The sequence below is a fragment of the Rana temporaria genome, chromosome 6 (genome assembly GCF_905171775.1).
Source record: "Rana temporaria chromosome 6, aRanTem1.1, whole genome shotgun sequence".
NCBI lineage: Eukaryota > Metazoa > Chordata > Amphibia > Anura > Ranidae > Rana > Rana temporaria.
The window spans coordinates 216,897,077-216,916,218 of NC_053494.1; the positions used below are offsets into that span (position 1 = coordinate 216,897,077).

Here is a 19,142-nt window from a genome sequence, read left to right on the forward strand (position 1 = left end):
ACGAACGTACTTGTGCCCGGCGCATAATATACGCGGTTTGCGTAAGTCGTACGTCCGGCGTAAAGTTATTCCCCATATAGGAGGCGCAACTCATGCAAAGTTATGGACCAGGGAACACAGCCGTCGTATTTTACGTCGTTTACGTTGTACGTGAATATGACTAGGCGTAGGTTATGTTCACGTCGTAGGCATTGATCCATCGTATCTTAGGCAGTTGTTCCGACGTGATTCTGAGCATGCGCACTGGGATGCGTCCACGGGATGGTGCATGCGCCGTTCGTTTTAAGTACGTCTATGGCACTTGGCCCATCATTTGCATGGGGTCACGCCTCATTAGCATGGCTCACGCCCACTTCCACCTACGCTGGCTTACACCAAGGAAACCCAGCGTAGATTTGAGAGCGAGTGGGAGCACTGGCTTCCTGAATACTGTGCTTGCCTCTCCGCGCTGCGTCGGCGTAGCATATATTCGATACGCTACATACTTACCTGGCAGGGGAGACACCATGATCATGAAGGTGGTTCTCCCAGGGCGAGGCACGGCTATTGCACACTCTAGGCCGTGCTGATCGTGGTTGTCTTCCCTGCCGCTTCTCGGCCTTTTGGCTGGGACTGGGTGTGGTATCTGTCCTTATCAGTTGTCAGCGGAGCGCTGAAGCACCTCCTACATGGGGAGGGTGGATGCATTCCAATGACGTCATTGCACCTGGAAGGATGGTTTCAGCAGGGACTACGCTGTGCTGCCCGACAGAATACTGGGGGCCGGCCCATGGTTGAGTCTGAGCCATCTGGAAGGGTGCTCCTGGTGAGGATGGGTGCTGTGCTTGGTCTTGGTCTTTTTGCTGAGTTCTAGTCTGGCCTTCTGGCTGGCTGGTGTAAGTGCTATCTCTGTCAGCCATCCGGTAGGAGGAGCTGGTAATGCCCTGGGATATGACGGGGTAGGACCATGCAAATCCGCCGGGTTGGCTGGCAGGGGTGGAGGGCTGCACTGGCCGGTCGGGGGGTCGGATATGGAACGAAAAGCCTATGGTGCATGTGCCCCTGGAGTGGCAGTCCAGGGGTATCTGAAGATCACTGTGTGTGAGGGACACTTTGATTTAAGATACCACGGTCACTGCACCAGATACACGCTTTTTTTAGCACCTGCCTCCTGGGCCGGGCCTTTTGGCTAGGACCGGAGGAATTTTTTATTCCTGGCCGGAGGGCCTGGTCATTGTTTCACCACAATGGCCACTTCTTTCACTCTCCTCTCCACTATCCCTTCCCCCACTTTATTTTATTTAAGCCTGTGTTTGTCACTTTTTTGTCTTTTTTTGTTGTGCACGTTTTGTCACTGTGTGATTAGTAGGGTGCGGGTCCGCGGGCCAGCCCTGAACGTCTTGGGAGTAGGTGGACATGGCCTTCTGGCTTAGTTCGCCTGCTCTCATGGGGTCTCCCTTCGGGGGAGCCCCACCTAGTACTGGGAGGGTTCTGTTTCGGCAGTCCCTCCGAGGAAGTTGGGTCAGTGTCGGCTTTGGTTGCTCGGACCACAGTACCTCAGTCCCCGTCTGGAGCCTAACGCCCCGGGGGATCAGGGTTTGGGTCCCTCTTCACAGGAGGACCACTTGACGTTGCACCCGTCTGCACGTTTTTGTGAACACTCTTTATGTGTGTGCACATTTTTTCTGCACCGGGTGGAGTTTTTTGGGTGTGTTCACACGCCATAGGCTTTTCAAAAAAAAAAAAAAATATTCGATACGCTACGCCGGCATATATATGCGCCAATGTATGTGAATCCGAGCCTATATTACCAAAAGTATTGGGACGCCTGCCTTTACACACACATGACCTTTAATGACATCCCAGTCTTAGTCCGGAGGGTTCAATATTGAGTTGGCTCCGCCCTTTGCAGCTATAACAGCTTCACCTCTTCTGGGAAGGCCGTCCGCAAGGTTTAGGAGTGTGTCTGTGGGAATGTTTGACCATTCTTCCAGAAGCGCATTTGTGAGGTCAGACACTGACAAGAAGGGCTGGTGCTCGCAGTCTCCGCTCAAAATCATTCCAAAGGTGTTGAGGTCGCCACTGACACCAACAATGGGGCACAGGCCCGCACTGGGTCAAAAAATAGGCCCGGCATTTTTCCAGGTACCGGGGGTGGGGGGGTGGATGGAGTGGGGGGCAGTGTCGGTCCTCCACGCAGCAATGTGCAGGGACACTGATATAAATATAAATGATTACAGTGCAGTCCCCATTATAATACAGTGTCCCTGCAATCATGCCCCCCCCCCCCTTTACTCTCCACTCACTATGCAGATCTCCATCTCCTCCCACCCCCTGCTTCCTTAAATGAGAGTCCGCACTGACCCCCTTACATCAGAGTCCGCACTGACCCCCTTACATCAGAGTCCGCACTGACCCCCTTACATCAGAGTCCGCACAGACCCCCTTACATCAGAGTCCGCACTGAGCCCCTTACATCAGAGTCCGCACAGACCCCCTTACATCAGAGTCCGCACTGAGCCCCTTACATCAGAGTCCGCACAGACCCCCTTACATCAGAGTCCGCACTGAGCCCCTTACATCAGAGTCTGCACTGAGCCCCTTACATCAGAGTCTGCACTGAGCCCCTTACATCAGAGTCCGCACTGAGCCCCTTACATCAGAGTCTGCACTGAGCCCCTTACATCAGAGTCCGCACTGAGCCCCTTACATCAGAGTCCGTACTGAGCCCCTTACATCAGAGTCCGCACTGAGCCCCTTACATCAGAGTCCGCACTGAGCCCCTTACATCAGAGTCCGCACTGACCCCCTTACATCAGAGTCCGCACAGACCCCCTTGCATCAGAGTCCGCACTGACCCCCTTACATCAGAGTCCGCACAGACCCCCTTGCATCAGAGTCCGCACTGAGCCCCTTACATCAGAGTCCGCACTGACCCCCTTACATCAGAGTCCGCACAGACCCCCTTGCATCAGAGTCTGCACTGAGCCACTTACATCAGAGTCTGCACTGAGCCCCTTACATCAGAGTCCGCACTAAGCCCCTTACATCAGAGTCCGCACTGAGCCCCTTACATCAGAGTCTGCACTGAGCCCCTTACATCAGAGTCTGCACTGAGCCCCCTTACATCAGAGTCTGCACTGAGCCCCCTTAACTGCTGTGTTAATGAACATGCTAATTATATAGTTGTCTGCTAAGTTGTGGCTAGAGGGGAGGGGGAAGTATCCCGGAGCCAGCCCTACCTCGTTATCTAAACCCTTGTATTTAAAAGTGTATAAAAAGACTTGTATTCTTGATCTATAAACAGTCCATGTTCAGCAACTAAACGAGTATCGTCTTGTTTTGTGCTTGTGAGCGGTTGGAATATCTGATATCTATATTCAGACTGAGAGGAAGGGGTATATGACAAAAGCCCTCAAGCGGAGTGTGGGACGTTTCGTTACAACAATGGATATCGATACGCTGTGGAACATTTGTGAAGAATTTTATGCACTATATGAAACTTTGTATACATAAAAAAAAAACTGTCATAGATTTTATAATAAATGGATACATTGTAACAGTGCGGAATATTTACTTCATTATTAGTCGCCCTTGTTTGTAGAAAATCGTTTTTGTATCGGCCATCATTGTCTTTTTGTATCCTTTTGCGTCCTCCGGCCCATATACAGTTCACAGACGTGGAAACATATTCGCTACATTAGAGAACACGTCACGAAAAACCGCTCTGATTACAGTAATTATCCGAGAAACATAACGGTTCCCTCTCAAGGCTACTTATTGTATGAAGCCTGACATTTCCCTGCGAAAGACTGCGCTCCGCAGCGCATCCGCTTCAAGCCATTTAGATGTTTTCTGGGCTCCTTATAAATAGTTAGTTTCAGCATCAGCAAAGTGGCGGTTTCCCTCCCCTTTGTCAGCGGCGTTCACATTCACGCTCTCCATTATCGCCGGGGTTCTCTTGTGCATTAAATACGGACTGCTCGGCTCCATTACTGTCTAATCTGAGTCATGCCCCGAGCGAGCGCTAATTACCCGCTTCACCGTGTGCCGGGTGCGGAGAGCCGGTGCAGTTCTGTGCGTGCGGCGCAAGGATTTAGAGGGTTTATTGTTCCTTCCAGATGTGCTATTCTTTTTTTTTTTTTTACCTTTTTCTTAGGACTCAAAAGCAGAATCGTGATTGGAGGAATAATCAGAGCATTTCAGTTCAGAAAATTCACTTGAGTTTCTAGAATAGGGATAGGTTTGGGTTCAGACTAGGGTTGTCCCAATACCACTTTTTTAAGACCGAGTACGAGTACCGATACTTTTTTTCAAGTACTCGCCGATACCGAATACCGATACTTTTTTTTAATCTCATGTGACAGCGGCACATGTTTCAGTAGTTTTTTTTTTTATAATGCTTTCTTTTTTTTAAAGGGGGGGGGGGGGGGGCGGGTGAACCATGTCGGTGTGTTTTTTATTTTATTTTTTTATTTTCTACAATAATTTTTTTTATTCTTTTGTTTGTTTATTCTTTATTTTTCAGCCCTTTTGGGGGCATTGGTGAGATATCAGGGGTCTTAACAGACCTCTGACATCTCAATGAAAGGAGAGAAGACATCGTCTTCTCTTCATTCATAAACTGAAACATTGGGCCAAATCTTCAAAGGAGATACGCAGGCGGAACTGCTGTTCAGCCTGCGTATCCCTGTGCCTATCTTTGGAAACGATCCTCAGAAGGATTTTTCCAAAGATAGTCAGAAGATCCGACATCTGTAATAGACTTACACTGTCGGATCTTAGGATGCAGTACCGCATCCGCCGCTGGGGGCATTTCGAGTCGAAATGCCGCTTTGCGTATGCAAATGAGTACTTAAGCAGATCCACAAAGCTTTTTAGCTTTGTGTTTTCTGCGTAAGTTACGTTTTGCATGCGTAAAATTAGGGATGCTTTTACAAGGCCTAAACTGCTTAGACCTTGTAAAAACAAACCTTTTTTTCGATCGCCGCGTTTTTTTTAAAAAAATAATTTCCCGGCGCGTATATTTTTTTTTCCCCGACGCAACTTTATTGTCCCGTCGCGATCCACAAAGCCCGGCGTAAAGTACGTTCGCGCGATGCACGTCGGGAAAAATGACGTCACACGCATGCGCCAAACGTCCGGCGCGGGAGCGCGCCTCATTTGAATAGGAATCGCCCCCTCGAGCAGACGACCGCCTTGCGACGGAGGCACTTAGGTTACACGGCGTGTAATTTCTAGGTAAGTGCTTTGTGGATCGGGCACTTAGGTAGAAATTTAACGCCTGTGTAACTTAACTGCTGAAAGTTAAGTTAGGCAGGTTTTTTGAGAATTTGGCCCATTGTAATCACAGGTTACGATGTTTCAGTTATGTGAATGGACAGAGTCAGTGATCACGGAGGGATACACGGTGGGATACACGGAGGGATACACGGACGGATACACGGAGGGAGAGAGAAACACGGGGGGGCACACGGAGGGATACACAGAGGGAGAGAGAAACACGGGGGGACATGGAGAGAGAGACAAACACGGCGGGGGACATGGAGGGAGACAGACTGCAGCAAAACGGAGGGGGGCTGGAGGAGGACACGGGACAGTCAGCGGTGATCGTGTGTGGGGGAGTTACAAGCACCGATCACTGCTGATTTTAAAGCAGCTGAAAGCCACGCAGGGGGAGGGGTGTAGAGAGAAGCGGAGAAATTACTTTTAAATCTATACAGCGGTGATCGGTGCTTGTAACTTCCCCACACACTTATCACTGCCGACAGTACAAGTATCGGGTGAAGCATCGGGAGCATTTGCCCGAGTACAAGTACTCGGGCAAATGCTTGATATCGGTCCCGATACCGATACTAGTATCGGTATCGGGACAACCCTAGTTCAGACCGAACCTGGTTTAGACCAAACCCAAAAGTAAGCTGTCATTGCGGATCACAGGGGGTCTGGGTGGGGAATTCGCCGCCACACAGCTATACAATATGGCCACATAGGTCAATTATATTGTCCATTGACCTAATATGATCATGTTAATGACATCACCCATTGACGTAATAAGGCCATGTCAGTGACATTGGCTATTAATCCAATATGGCCATGTCGCTGACATTGCCCATGACATAATTTGGCCAAGCCAATGACATTACCCATTGACCTTATCTGGCCAAGCAAATTACATTGACCATTGACCTAATATGGCCAAGCCAATGACATTGACCATTGACCTAATATGGCTATGTTAGTGACATTGCTCATTGACCTGATATGACCATGCCTGTGACTTTGCCCATTGACCTAATATGGCCAAGCCAGTGACATTGACCTAAAATGGGAAAGCCAATGACATTGACCTAATATGGCCAAGCCAATGACATTGCCCATTGACCTTATCTGGCCAAGCAAATTACATTGACCATTGACTTAATATGGCCAAGCCAGTGACATTGACCTAAAATGGGAAAGCCAATGACATTGACCTAATATGGCCAAGCCAATGACATTGCCCATTGACCTTATCTGGCCAAGCAAATTACATTGACCATTGACTTAATATGGCCAAGCCAGTGACATTGATCATTCACCCAAAAAATGTCCAATGTCAGTAACATTGCCCATTGACGTAATATGGCCAAGCCAATGACATTGACCTAATATGGCCAAGCCAGTGACATTGACCTAATATGGCCAAGTCAGTGATATTAACCATTGACCTAATATGGCCAAGCCAGTGACATTAACCATTGACCTAATATGACCAAGCCAATGATATTGCCCATTGACCTAATCTGGCCAAGCCAATGACATTGACCTAATATGGTCAAGCCAATAACATTGACCTAATCTGGCCATGACAGTGGCATTAACCATTGACCTAATACAGTATACAAAGTCAAAGTGGTTTTAAACATGTCTCAGCAGGGGCGGCCCATCCATTAAGGGCGCACAGGGCCCCCCCCACATCCATGTGTCCAGCCCCTTTCAGGACACCGGCGCATGGATTCCAGTGCAGGGGGGTGCCAGAGGCTCTATTAGGCTTCAATATAGGGTGGGCTCGGGTCGCAGAGAGTGCACTCTCAGCCCACCCAGGTGTGTTACAACAGTGGAATAATATTCGCTGTTGTAACACTGATCCTCCTCCCAGCCAATCAGGAACTCGGTTTTGACACCAGTCACCCGATTGGCTGAAAGGGCAGGCGATCCTATTGAAAGCCTAGGAGGAGGAGGGGAGGAGCTGGAAGCCACCATGGAAGACACGGGGGCTGCTGCACCACACTGCCTGCTGCCTGCCACCCGCTCCCGCCGATGAGGTAACAGCGGGGGAGGGGGGGTGGGTGTCACGCGGGCGTGCATTAGGGTGTGCACTAAAGTGACCATGTGTCCCGGATTGCCCGGGAAAGTCCCACATTTTGGCATGTTTGTCCCGGTTTAAACCCCGGATTATATAGTTGGTTACTCAGACAACGTGATTGCTGGTGTTTTTTTGGGGGGGATGGGTGGTTGTTTTCCGCCCCCCCCCCCAAAATAAAAGCCATCACTGTGCCTCAGTGACCAACCATATAATCCGTGGTTCAAACCAGGAAACTGGGACCAGGGCCGTCTTAATAGCATCATGGGCCCCTGGGCAAAATAATGCTTTGGGGCCCCTACAATGGAGACAGTGCAGGTAAACAGAAATCAAGTAGGTAGGAGGTAGGGGATATCAAGGGTGTTGAGGGGTCAGAGTGCTGTGGGCATATCTGGGATGTAGAGGGGCAGCCAGGCTCAAGGACCAGCTGCTTTGGGGAAAGGGCAGGGGCCCCCTATGCAGCTGGGGCCCTTGGGCAGTTCCCAGGTGTGCCCTCTCATTAAGACAGCCCTGACTGTGACAGACCTGCAAAATGTGGGACTGTGGTGGGCAATCCGGGACAGGTGGTCACCCTAGTGCACACCCTAATGTCATAGGCTGTAGGCACCCTAGGAATACATTGCTACTGTATAATGCTTTGGTGATGTTGGTTCTTGTGCCTCTGTGACATAACAAACCATTTTCTGGTGTAATGTCAAATTCTGGAACCTTTATGTTTGTGAATGTACAATAAAGTTTTTCTGCTAAAAAAAAAAAAAAACAAGGAGGGGAGGACAGAGGAAGATACCAAAACCGCATTAGTAAACAAGCTGCACTGACCCAAAACCGCCACTGGGTGTCAGCATACCCCCAACAAATAATAAGCTCATGCAGTTCAATATAAAACATAAAAAAAAAATACATAAAGGTGGGGCAGAACATTTTCAGATAAAATCGATGATCCGATCGGTTTGGAGCTCTTCATTCTTTACTTCATTCTTTCACAAACTTGAATGAATCAGATCGACAGCAGAAATCTCAAATCACTTTGTAGGCAGCGCACAACATGAAAAGAGGACGCAAAAGAAGAAAGCAAATTATTTGTTGTGGTGATGGGGGAGGGGGGTGGTCAGATAACAGTCAATACGCCGTGCGGCAGCCTGTGGCCAGCGGCTGTCTATCTGTTATTTCCCGGGCCGAGGATCCGGAAGAATCTCTTTGGGATCCTCTCACCTTGTTTACCTGGCAGTCGATAAAACGCCCGGAGACACAAATGCAATCAGAGGGAGCCGGCGGCCCGCCGGTCTTGTCGCTCTCTCCTGGAAACCTTTAAGCCGTCGGCGGCGAGCCGTCAGAATCAAATGTCAAATTAGCGACGTCTGAAGATTTATGAATGAGGTGGATGTCTGCGGGAGCAAAGCCCCCCGATGTCATTGGCATGCAAAAGGCAACAATGTTTCCGGGAGAAGGATCACGTCCGGCGCGGTGCGGGATAATCTCGCCGTCCTTTTTTTAACTTCGCTACAAATAATTTCCCCTAACAGATGAAGGATTGGACCAATCCCGCGCTGCCACCGCCGGCCAAAACATCAATTTGCATTTTCACGAGACGGAAAAAGGGAAACTACATTGGAGACCAATGCCGCGTACACGCGACCGTTTTTCGGGTTGTAAAAAATTACGTGTTTTTTTTTTAATGTCATTTACCTACTTAACCCCCGGACCATATTGCTGGTCAAAGACCAGAGCACTTTTTGCGATTCGGCACTCCGTCGCTTTAACTGACAATTGCGCGGTCGTGCGACGTGGTTTTCCAAACAAAATTGGCGTCCTTTTTTCCCCACAAATAGAGCTTTCTTTTGGTGGTATTTGATCACCTCTGCGGTTTTTAGTTTTTGCGCTATAAACAAAAATAGAGCGACAATTTTGAAAAAAATGAATATTTTTTACTTTTTGCTGTAATAAATATCCCCCAAAAATATATATATATAAAAAAAAAAAAATTTTCCTCAGTTTAGGCCGAGACGTATTCTTCTACATATTTCGTAAAAAAAAAAAAAAAATCGCAATAAGCGTTAATTGATTGGTTTGCGCAAAAGTTATAGCGTTTACAAAATAGGGGGTATTTTTATGGCATTTTTATTAATATTTTTTTTTTTTCGGTACTGCGACATTATAGCGGACATTTCGGACACTTTTGACACATTTTTGGGACCATTGGCATTTTTATAGTGATCAGTGCTATAAAAATGCATTGATTACTATAAAAATGGCAGTGAAGGGGTTAACACTAGGGGGCGGGGAAGGGGTTAAGTATGTTCCCTGGGTGTGTTCTAACTGTAGGGGGGGTGGACTCACTAGGGGAAATGACAAATCGCTGTTCATACATTATATGAACAGAAGATCAGCATTTCTCCCCCTGACAGGACTGGGAGCTGTGTGTTTACACACACAGCTTCCGATCCTCGCTCTGTAACGAGCGATCGCGTGTGCCCGGCGGCGATCGCGCCCGCAGGGCACGCGCACGGGAGTCGGGGGCGAGTGGCCTGCGCGAGAGCCAACGTTATATTACGTGCTCTCACGCAGGGGAGCCGACCTGCCGCTGTAAAGCGACAGCGGCTGGTCGGAAAGTGGTTAACGAGGTTAAAAAAACGCGCATGCTCAGAAGCAAGTTATGAGACGGGAGCGCTCGTTCTGGTAAAACTAGCGTTCGTAATGGAGTAAGCACATTCATCACGCTGTAACAGACTGAAAAGCGTGAATCGTCTTTTACTAAACATTTTGCTAGTATTGGATTGCCCAATTTCTTAGTGTGGGAGGGGTCCATTTTGCTAGTATAGGGTTGGCCCAATTTCTTAGTGTGGGAGGGGCCCATTTTGCTAGTATAGGGTTGGCCCAATTTCTTAGTGTGGGAGGGGTCCATTTTGCTAGTATAGGGTTGGCCCAATTTCTTAGTGTGGGAGGGGTTCTTTTTGCTAGTATAGGATTGGCCCAATTTCTTAGTGTGGGAGGGTTCCATTTTGCTAGTATAGGATTGGCCCAATTTCTTAGTGTGGGAGGGGTCAATTTTGCTAGTATAGGATTGGCCCTATTTCTTAGTGTGGGAGGGGTCCATTTTGCTAGTATAGGATTGGCCCAATTTCTTAGTGTGGGAGGGGTCCATTTTGCTAGTATAGGGTTGGCCCAATTTCTTAGTGTGGGAGGGGCCCATTTTGCTAGTATAGGGTTGGCCCAATTTCTTAGTGTGGGAGGGGTCCATTTTGCTAGTATAGGGTTGGCCCAATTTCTTAGTGTGGGAGGGGTCCATTTTGCTAGTATAAGGTTGGCCCATGTTGTTAGTGTGGGAGGGGTCCATTTTGCTAGTATAGGGTTGGCCCATGTTGTTAGTGTGGGAGGGGTCCATTTTGCTAGTATAGGGTTGGCCCATGTTGTTAGTGTGGGAGGGGTCCATTTTGCTAGTATAGGGTTGGCCCATGTTGTTAGTGTGGGAGGGGTCCATTTTGCTAGTATAGGGTTGGCCCATGTTGTTAGTGTGGGAGGGGTCCATTTTGCTAGTATGAGATTGGCCAATTTTGTTAGTGTGGGAGGGGTCCATTTTGCTAGTATAGGGTTGGCCCAATTTCTTAGTGTGGGAGGGAATCTTTTGCTATCTTACAGACCCGCTTGAGGGCAGAGGGGGGGACCCAGTTTCTGGAATAGAGAACCAGGCGGGGCCAGATTTGCTCTTCCTGCCGCCCCAAGGCCAGGTTCCGCAATGCACCCCCTCCCTACCAAACGAACCACCCCCCCCCCCCCAAAATCAACGGAGAATGGGCGGCACGGTTAGTTCAATTTTATTTTTATTTTTTTACTTTTTATCACCTTTTTTTTTTGTAGCTTGTCGCTTACTTTTTTTACATTTTTGTATAATTTTCTTATTCTTTACATTTTTATTTTATTAATTTAATTATTTCTTATTATTTATTTTTTTTTTTATCATTTTTTTTCACTTAACTTTTTTGCTATCACACAGGAGAAAACAATTACCTGTGTGATAGCAATTGGAGGTGACAGGTTCTCTTTATTGACCCTGTCACCTCCAAAACAGGAGTCCTAGCACTGTGCTAGAACTCCTGTCACAGCTGAGATGGGAAGAGCACAGCTCACCCCTCTCTCTGTGTACATCGGCAGCAGGGATAGGAGACAGACTCGGTGGCCGGGGGGAGGACGGAGGAGTCCCGAAGACAGAGCCAGCAGAGAGAGGTATGTGGGGGGGGGGGGGGGGACAGGGGAGGACGGACGGGAGCACACATTTTACAAGTGATTTCGGCGACATCGCCGCAATCACTTGTTAACGAGCGAGCGGATTCCCCCATAACTTACCGCCCTTAACTGTATGTTCCTGGGCGTCGGGGGACTCCATGCCACTGCCGCCCCTTGGCGCCCTGCCGCCCCAAGGCCTGGCCTCAGTGGCCTTGTGGGAAATCCGGGCCTGGAACCAGGGCTAAATTCACATCAACATTCCTCATACATATTTGCCTATCACTGGCCCAGATTTAGTAAGAATCTGCGCCTTTCTTACGCAGGCACAGGGCAGCGTTTTTGCCCTGCGCCCGTGCAATTTTCCTGCGCTGCCCGCGATTCACGGATTCCGTAAATTGCGGGGGCGCTGTGTTAACTTGCCCGGCGTAAGGGCGCCTAATGTAAATGATCCCGCCTGGGGCGGGAATCATTTATATTAGGCGCGCTCCCGAGCCGAGCGTAGAGCGCATGCTCCGTCGGGAAACTTTCCCGACGTGCATTGCGGCAAATGACGTCGCAAGGACGTCATTTGCTTCAAAGTGAACGTGAATGGCGTCCAGCGCCATTCACGATCCACTTACGCAAACGACGTCAAATTTGAACGTCGCGACGCGGGAACATGGCCATCCTATAGCATTGGCTGCGCCTGCTATTAGGATGTGTAACGTTACGCGAAACCCGACGTATGCAAATTACGTAATTTGCGTACGCAGGGCCCGCGCAAGTTTGTGAATCGGTGTTAGTATGCAATTTGCATACTATACACAGATCACAATGGGGGCGCCCCCTAGCGGTCTTCGCTAGAATGCAGCCTAAAATCTGCGTGGCATAAGAGCCTTATGCCGCGCAGATTTTAGGCTGCAGTCGGCGTGGCGATGTTCCTGAATCGGGAGCATTCGCTACGCCGGAGCAAGTAAGCAATTGCGCCGTGTAACCTATGGTTACACGGGCGCAATTGCTTCTTGAATCTGGCCCACTGGTTCTAACTCTTTTCTACTCGAATCCGAAAGTCTCAATTAAAATATCAATTTCTAAAACTCAGACAACGTATTTCACTGCCCAGTTGGGGATTTGTTTCCTTCAAGCATTCCAGAGTTTCACTTTGTGCCCCTTCCTGACCCTTTGTGAAGATTGGCCGTGAAGATTGGCGCGCGCCCTGGCAGGGAAGAGAGAGTTTCCTGTCCGTCAATACTCAATGTGCCGCGCTGGCGATCCTTACCCACGGCTTTGAAATTTATTATTAAGCAAACTCTTCAGAACGCTTATATACGGCGGCATTACATTCGCTAAATTATTCATCGCTCTTATTCATCTCTCGCTCTCCGTCCTCCTCGTCGCTCTTATTCATCTCTCGCTCTCCGTCCTCCTCGTCGCTCTTATTCATCCCTCGCTCTCCGTCCTCCTCGTCGCTCTTATTCATCCCTCGCTCTCCGTCCTCCTCGTCGCTCCGCCGTTCCCGTTCCCCTCCATAATCCATTTACCTGGGAGAAGCGGATTTGCCTGGCAGCGGAATACGAGGCCCAGGGCCTGACAATGGATGGGAAGAAATACAACTCCTTTCGCCGGCGCGGCTTGAAAGGTCCCCCCAAGAGTGCCGTACGTCCTGCAAATAGAGATCAGAGCGGGGAAAACACTCTTCCAAAGCCGGCGTTAAGCATTTCATTTATGGCGGCGTAAAATACAATTTATGCCCATCAGCCCGTGTTTGTTCTGTGCGCGCCTTTCCGACAAGTCATAACTCAGAACGTTTCTGCTGCCGATGACGCAAGTTGGGGGTTAAAGACCAGCTGCAGGCAAATAGAGAAAACGTTTTACTTTAGTTCGCTTATATACTCTTTAACCACTTCCATACCGGGGGGCACTTACGCACCTTCCTGCCCAGGCCAATTTTCAGCTTTCAGCGCTGCCGCACTTTGAATGACAATTGCGCGGTCGTGTTACACTGTACCCAAACTATTTTTTTATCATTTTGTGATACATTTACGCCGTTTACACAGTACATTTACGCCATTTACGTTAGGCTTTTCCCGGCGTAAAGTTACCCCTGCTATATGGTGGCGTACATGCGGCGCACCAATGTTAAGTATGGCCGTCGTTCCCGCGACGAAATTTGAAAAAATTTAAGTCGTCCGTGAATGGGGCTGGACATCATTTATGTTCACGTCGAAACCAATGACGTCCTTGCGGCGTACTTTGGAGCAATGCATGCGCCGTTCGTGAAAAACGTCAATCAAGTCGCGTCAGGGTTGATTTACATAACACTTGCCCACCTCTTCACAATTTGAATTAGGCGGGCTTACGCCGGCCTATTTACGCTACGCCGCAACGCAACTTTCTTTTAAGAGTACGGCACTTGCCTGTAAAAGTTGCGGAATGCGTAACGTAAATAGGATACGTTACGCCCGCACAAAGAAACGCCATTCTACGTGAATCTAGCCCACTGTGTATATATAGTTTATATATATATATTATTTTTTGCCACAAAAGTGGAGGTATCCTTTAGCCTCTGCCTCCGGAGCGCCGGGGGGTCGATAACGCGCCGCACATTTTTGTTTTATTATTTTGGTGTAGAATACGTCGGGTTTAATTATCCATCAGATGGATCTTTCATTCTATACTTCCTCGGGTTTCTCTCAGATCAATACTTTAATTAGCAATTACAATCTCTTGAATATTCCCCATACATCTCGGCGGCGGCGGCGGGCTGTACACGGGGGGTGTGGATTGTGTTTGTGGAGATGAAGGGTTCCCCAGAGGAAGATCTCTCACGGATGTTCAGCCAACGCACACGATAGTAAATATTGGGAGAAGAACTCCACAGAAGCCAGCTGACGAGTGACAACAGAGCCGGGATTCATCCGAGGTCCTTGACAGTGGCTGCATTTGATGGGCACAGTGGCTGCATTTGATGGGCACAGTGGCTGCATTATGGGGCACTATTCCTCCCACTAATACCAATGATGGGGCACTATTTCTCATACTGACACCAATGATGGGGCACTATGGGCACAGTGGCTGCATTTGATGGCCACAGTGACTGCATTAGATGGGCACAGTGGCTGCATTTGATGGCACAGTGGCTGCATTTGATGGGCACAGTGGCTGCATTAGATGGGCACAGTGGTTGCATTAGATGGGCGGAGTGGCTGCATTTGATGGGCACAGTGGCTGCATTTGATGGCCACAGTGACTGCATTAGATGGGCAAAGTGGCTGCATTTGATAGGCACAGTGGCTGCATTAGATGGGCACAGTGGCTACATTAGATGGGCACAGTGGCTGCATTAGATGGGCACAGTGGCTGCATTTGATGGGCACAGTGGCTGCAATTGATGGCACAGTGGCTGCATTAGATGGGCACAGTGGCTGCATTAGATGGGCACAGTGGCTGCAATTGATGGCACAGTGGCTGCATTAGATGGGCACAGTGGCTGCAATTGATGGCACAGTGGCTGCAATTGATGGCACAGTGGCTGCAATTGATGGCACAGTGGCTGCAATTGATGGCACAGTGGCTGCAATTGATGGCACAGTGGCTGCAATTGATGCAGCTCTAGCTGTATGTTAGGGTTTTTTTTTGTTGGGCAAAGTACCAATCCTCAGATGTGGTCTGGCAGAGAAGTCCATGACTGGTCACAATGTAACGAAGATCTCCAATAACTTCACATGGAAATGTCTCGGCGCTTTGAAAGAATGAATGAGAGTTTGTTTCTCTTCGACACGCGGCTGATATTTTCCCTCCGGAGAGGATCCCGAGTGATAAACGCGTTCATTACATTAATACATTGCGCTTCTTCTTCGCCATAAATACATTGATTGTGCCAATTTTTAACATTGGCATTTATAAATCACGTGAAAATGTTCTTTTAAACCAACGCAATCGTGTATCTTCCAACCGCAGATTTTCCCAAGCTAAGCCACTAAAACTACCTTATTTATTGAGGTGTAGTGCGCTTCCGCGTATAGCGTGCGCCCCTAAAGTTGCCCCGAAATTCCCGTGGAAAAAAGATTTTTGTACTTACAGTTTTGGTGTCTTGCGCGGCGTCCATCGGCGGCCTCGTCGGGTCCGGCGTCCGTCTGCGGCTTCGGGTGTCCTCTTCATCGGGTCCGGCGTCCTTCTGCGGCGTCCTCCCCGCTCGTTTCCCGTGCCGAGTTTGAATACTGCGCCGGCATATACCGAGCACAGTACACTCGTGTATAGTCGGGCAGGCATGGCTACTCTCGCGCTCACGTCCTGTACGTCCAGGACGTCAGCGCGAGAGGAGCCGAGACTGCCCGACTATACACGAGTGTACTGCGCTCGGTATATGCCGGCGCAGTATTTAAACTTGGCGCGGGAAAGCGGGTATCGGCATATATCGCGCACCCACGATTTTGCCCTGATTTTCAGGGCAAAAAAGTGCTCGGTATACGCCGATAAATACGGTATTTACTTTTTGAAAATATTTTAGATATAAATAGAATTGAAAATCAACGAAGAAAGATACAGATTTATTTGAAAAATAATTAAATGTGTATGAGAGGCCTTCTCAGTTCTCTAATCAACTCCTAGCATACAAATGGCCACCAAACCACAAAGTGAAGGAGTCCAAGGCGCTTTTAATTGTTTGAAATACCATCACATGTGAACAACTGACGCGTTTCGGGGGGGGGGCAACAAAACTCCCCTTTTACCAGGAATTAGAAAAATGGAATAAGGACTTAAATTTCCATCCAAAAGGAGGTTTTGTACCAAATCAGGCTTCTCTGCGTCCATTCATGTCCTTATTCAATTTTTCTGAGCCCAGATGAAGGGGAAGTATTGTTGCCCCCCGGTCTCAAACTACCGTATTTATCGGCATATATCGCGCACTATTTTCCCCTTAAAATAAGGGGGAAATCGTGGGTGCGCGATATACAGTTTTGGTGTCTTCCCAGCGTCCATCGTCCGGTCCGGCGTCCGTCTGCGGCCTCGGTGGTGTCCTCCCGGCTTCTCCAGCGCGCGCATCACGTCGAATCCCCGCTTCCCGCGCTCAGTTTGAAATCCTGCGCCGACATATACCGAGTGCAGTACACTCGGGTACATTCGGCCAGGCTCGGCTTCGCTCCTGCTCACGCATAAACGTCACAGAGCGTGAGCGCGAGCTAAGCCGAGCCTTGCCGAATGTACCTGAGTGTACTGCACTCGGTATATGTCGGCGGAGGCGTTCGAACTGAGCGCGGGAAGCGGGGACTCGACGTGTGGCGCGCGCTGGAGAAGCCGGGAGGACACCACCGAGGCCGCAGACGGACGCCGGACCGGACGATGGACGCTGGGAAGACACCAAAACTGTAAGTAATAAAATCATATAACTTTTTTTTTTTACAGGAATTTCGGGGGCAACATTAGGGGTGCGCGGTATACGCGGGAGCGCGTTATACCGCGATAAATACGGTATTTAGTATCAGGGCCACATTGTATATTTCTCAAATGTTCACAGGTTGTAAAAATCCCCACCAGTCTCCTTTACATCAGAGTCCCATTTATTACCCTAGCCTGTCTATAAACTACCCCAGCCTGCCCCTACACTACCCTAGCCTGCCCCTACACTACCCTAGCCTGCCCCTATACTACACTAACCTGTCCATATACTACTCTAGCCTGTCTATATACTACCCCAGCCTGCCCATATACTACCCTAGCCTGCCCATATACTACCCTAGCCTGCCCATATACTACCCTAGCCTGCCCCTATACTACCCTAACCTGTCTATATACTACCCCAGCCTGCCCCTATACTACTCTAGCCTGCCCCTATACTACTCTAGCCTGCCCCTATACTACCCTTGCCTGCCCCTATACTACCCTAGCCTTTCTATATACTACCCTAGCATGCCCATTTTCTACCGTAGCCTATCTATATACTGCCCTAGCCTGTCCCTATACTACCCCAGCCTGCCCCTATACTACCCTAGCCTGTCCATATACTACCCTAGCCTGCCCCTATACTACCCTTGCCTGTCCCATACTACCCTATCCTTTCTATATACTACCCTAGCATGCCAATTTACTAGCCTATCTATATACTGCCCTAGCCTGTCCATATACTACCCTAGCCTGCCCGTCTACTACCCTAGCCTGTCCATTTACTATCCTAGCCTGTCTATATACTACCCTAGCCTTTCTATATACTACCCTGGCCTGTCCATTTACTATCCTAGCCTGTCGATATACTACCCTAGCCTGTCCATTTACTACCCTAGCCTGTCTATATACTACCCTAGCCTGTCTATATACTGCATTAGCCTGCCCATATACTACCCTAGCCTGCCCCTATACTACCTAAGCCTGTCCATTTACTACCCTAGCCAGCCTATATACTACCCTAGCCTGTCTATATACTACCCTAGCCTGTCCATATACTACCTAGCCTGCCCCTATACTACCCTAGCCTGTCCATTTACTATCATAGCCTGTCTATATACTACCCTAGCCTGCCCCTATACTACCCTAGGCTGTCTAGATACTACCCTAGCCTGTCTATATACTACCCTAGCCTGTCCATTTACTACCCTAGCCTGTCCATTTACTACCCTAGCCTGTCTATATACTACCCTAACCTGTCTATATACTACCCTAGGCTGCCCCTTGCCCCGATACTACCCTAGCCTGTCTATATATTACCCTAGTGTGCCTATTTACTACCCCAGCCTGTCCATATACTACCCTAGCCTGTCTATATACTACCCTAGCCTGTCTATATACTATAAATGTAATTTTATTTTTAATTATCATGATATTAAATAATGGATGTGGGGGCCTTTTTTGGCAGGCGTGTTTTTTTTTGGAGGGGAGGTTGGGGGGGGGGCAGCTTTTCATTCTTGGACCCCGGCAGCACAATGTCTTGGACCAGCCCTGGCTAATGGCTTACTTACCATTCAAAATAAAAAAAAAAAAAAGTCTGCTTCCCGGAATCGAATTATCAGCTTGCCTTTTGATTTTACTTGTTGCCATTTAATCCGCAATAAATGGCAGAAAAAAATATCTTCCTCCACTTTCAAAAAGACGCTTTTAACCACTTAAGGACCGCCTCCTGCACATATACGTCGGCAGAATGGCACGGCTGGGCACATCCACGTACAGGTACGTCCTGTGCTAGTACCCAGCCGTGGGTCGCGGGCGCGTGCCCGCGGCGCACGCCCGCGACCCGGTCCGATGCTCCGGGACCGCTGGACTCGCGGACCCAATCGCCGCTGGAGTCCCGCGATCGGTCCCCGGAGCTGAAGAACGGGGAGAGCTGTGTGTAAACCAGTGGCGGCTGGTGCTCAAAATTTTTGGGGGGGCGCAAACGGAAAAAAAAAAATTGCAGCCTCACTGTGCCCATCACATGCAGCCACTGTGCCATCAAACGCAGCCACTGTGCCATGCCACCAAATGCAGCCACTGTGCCATCAATTGTCACCACTGTGCCATGCCATCAAACACAGCAACTGTGCCATCAATTGTCACCACTGTGCCATGCCATCAAACGCAGCCACTGTGCCATCAATTGTCACCACTGTGCCATGCCATCAAACAGCAACTGTGCCATCAATTGTCA

At 49.0% G+C, this 19,142-nt stretch overlaps 1 non-coding gene across 1 annotated transcript; it reads left to right on the plus strand.

The window, feature by feature from the left end:
* Positions 1 to 481: 481 nt before the first annotated feature.
* LOC120944496 lies at positions 482 to 640 on the plus strand. Its single transcript, XR_005750397.1, has one exon. It is a non-coding gene; the product is annotated as a U1 spliceosomal RNA (small nuclear RNA).
* The last annotated feature ends 18,502 nt before the right edge of the window (positions 641 to 19,142 follow it).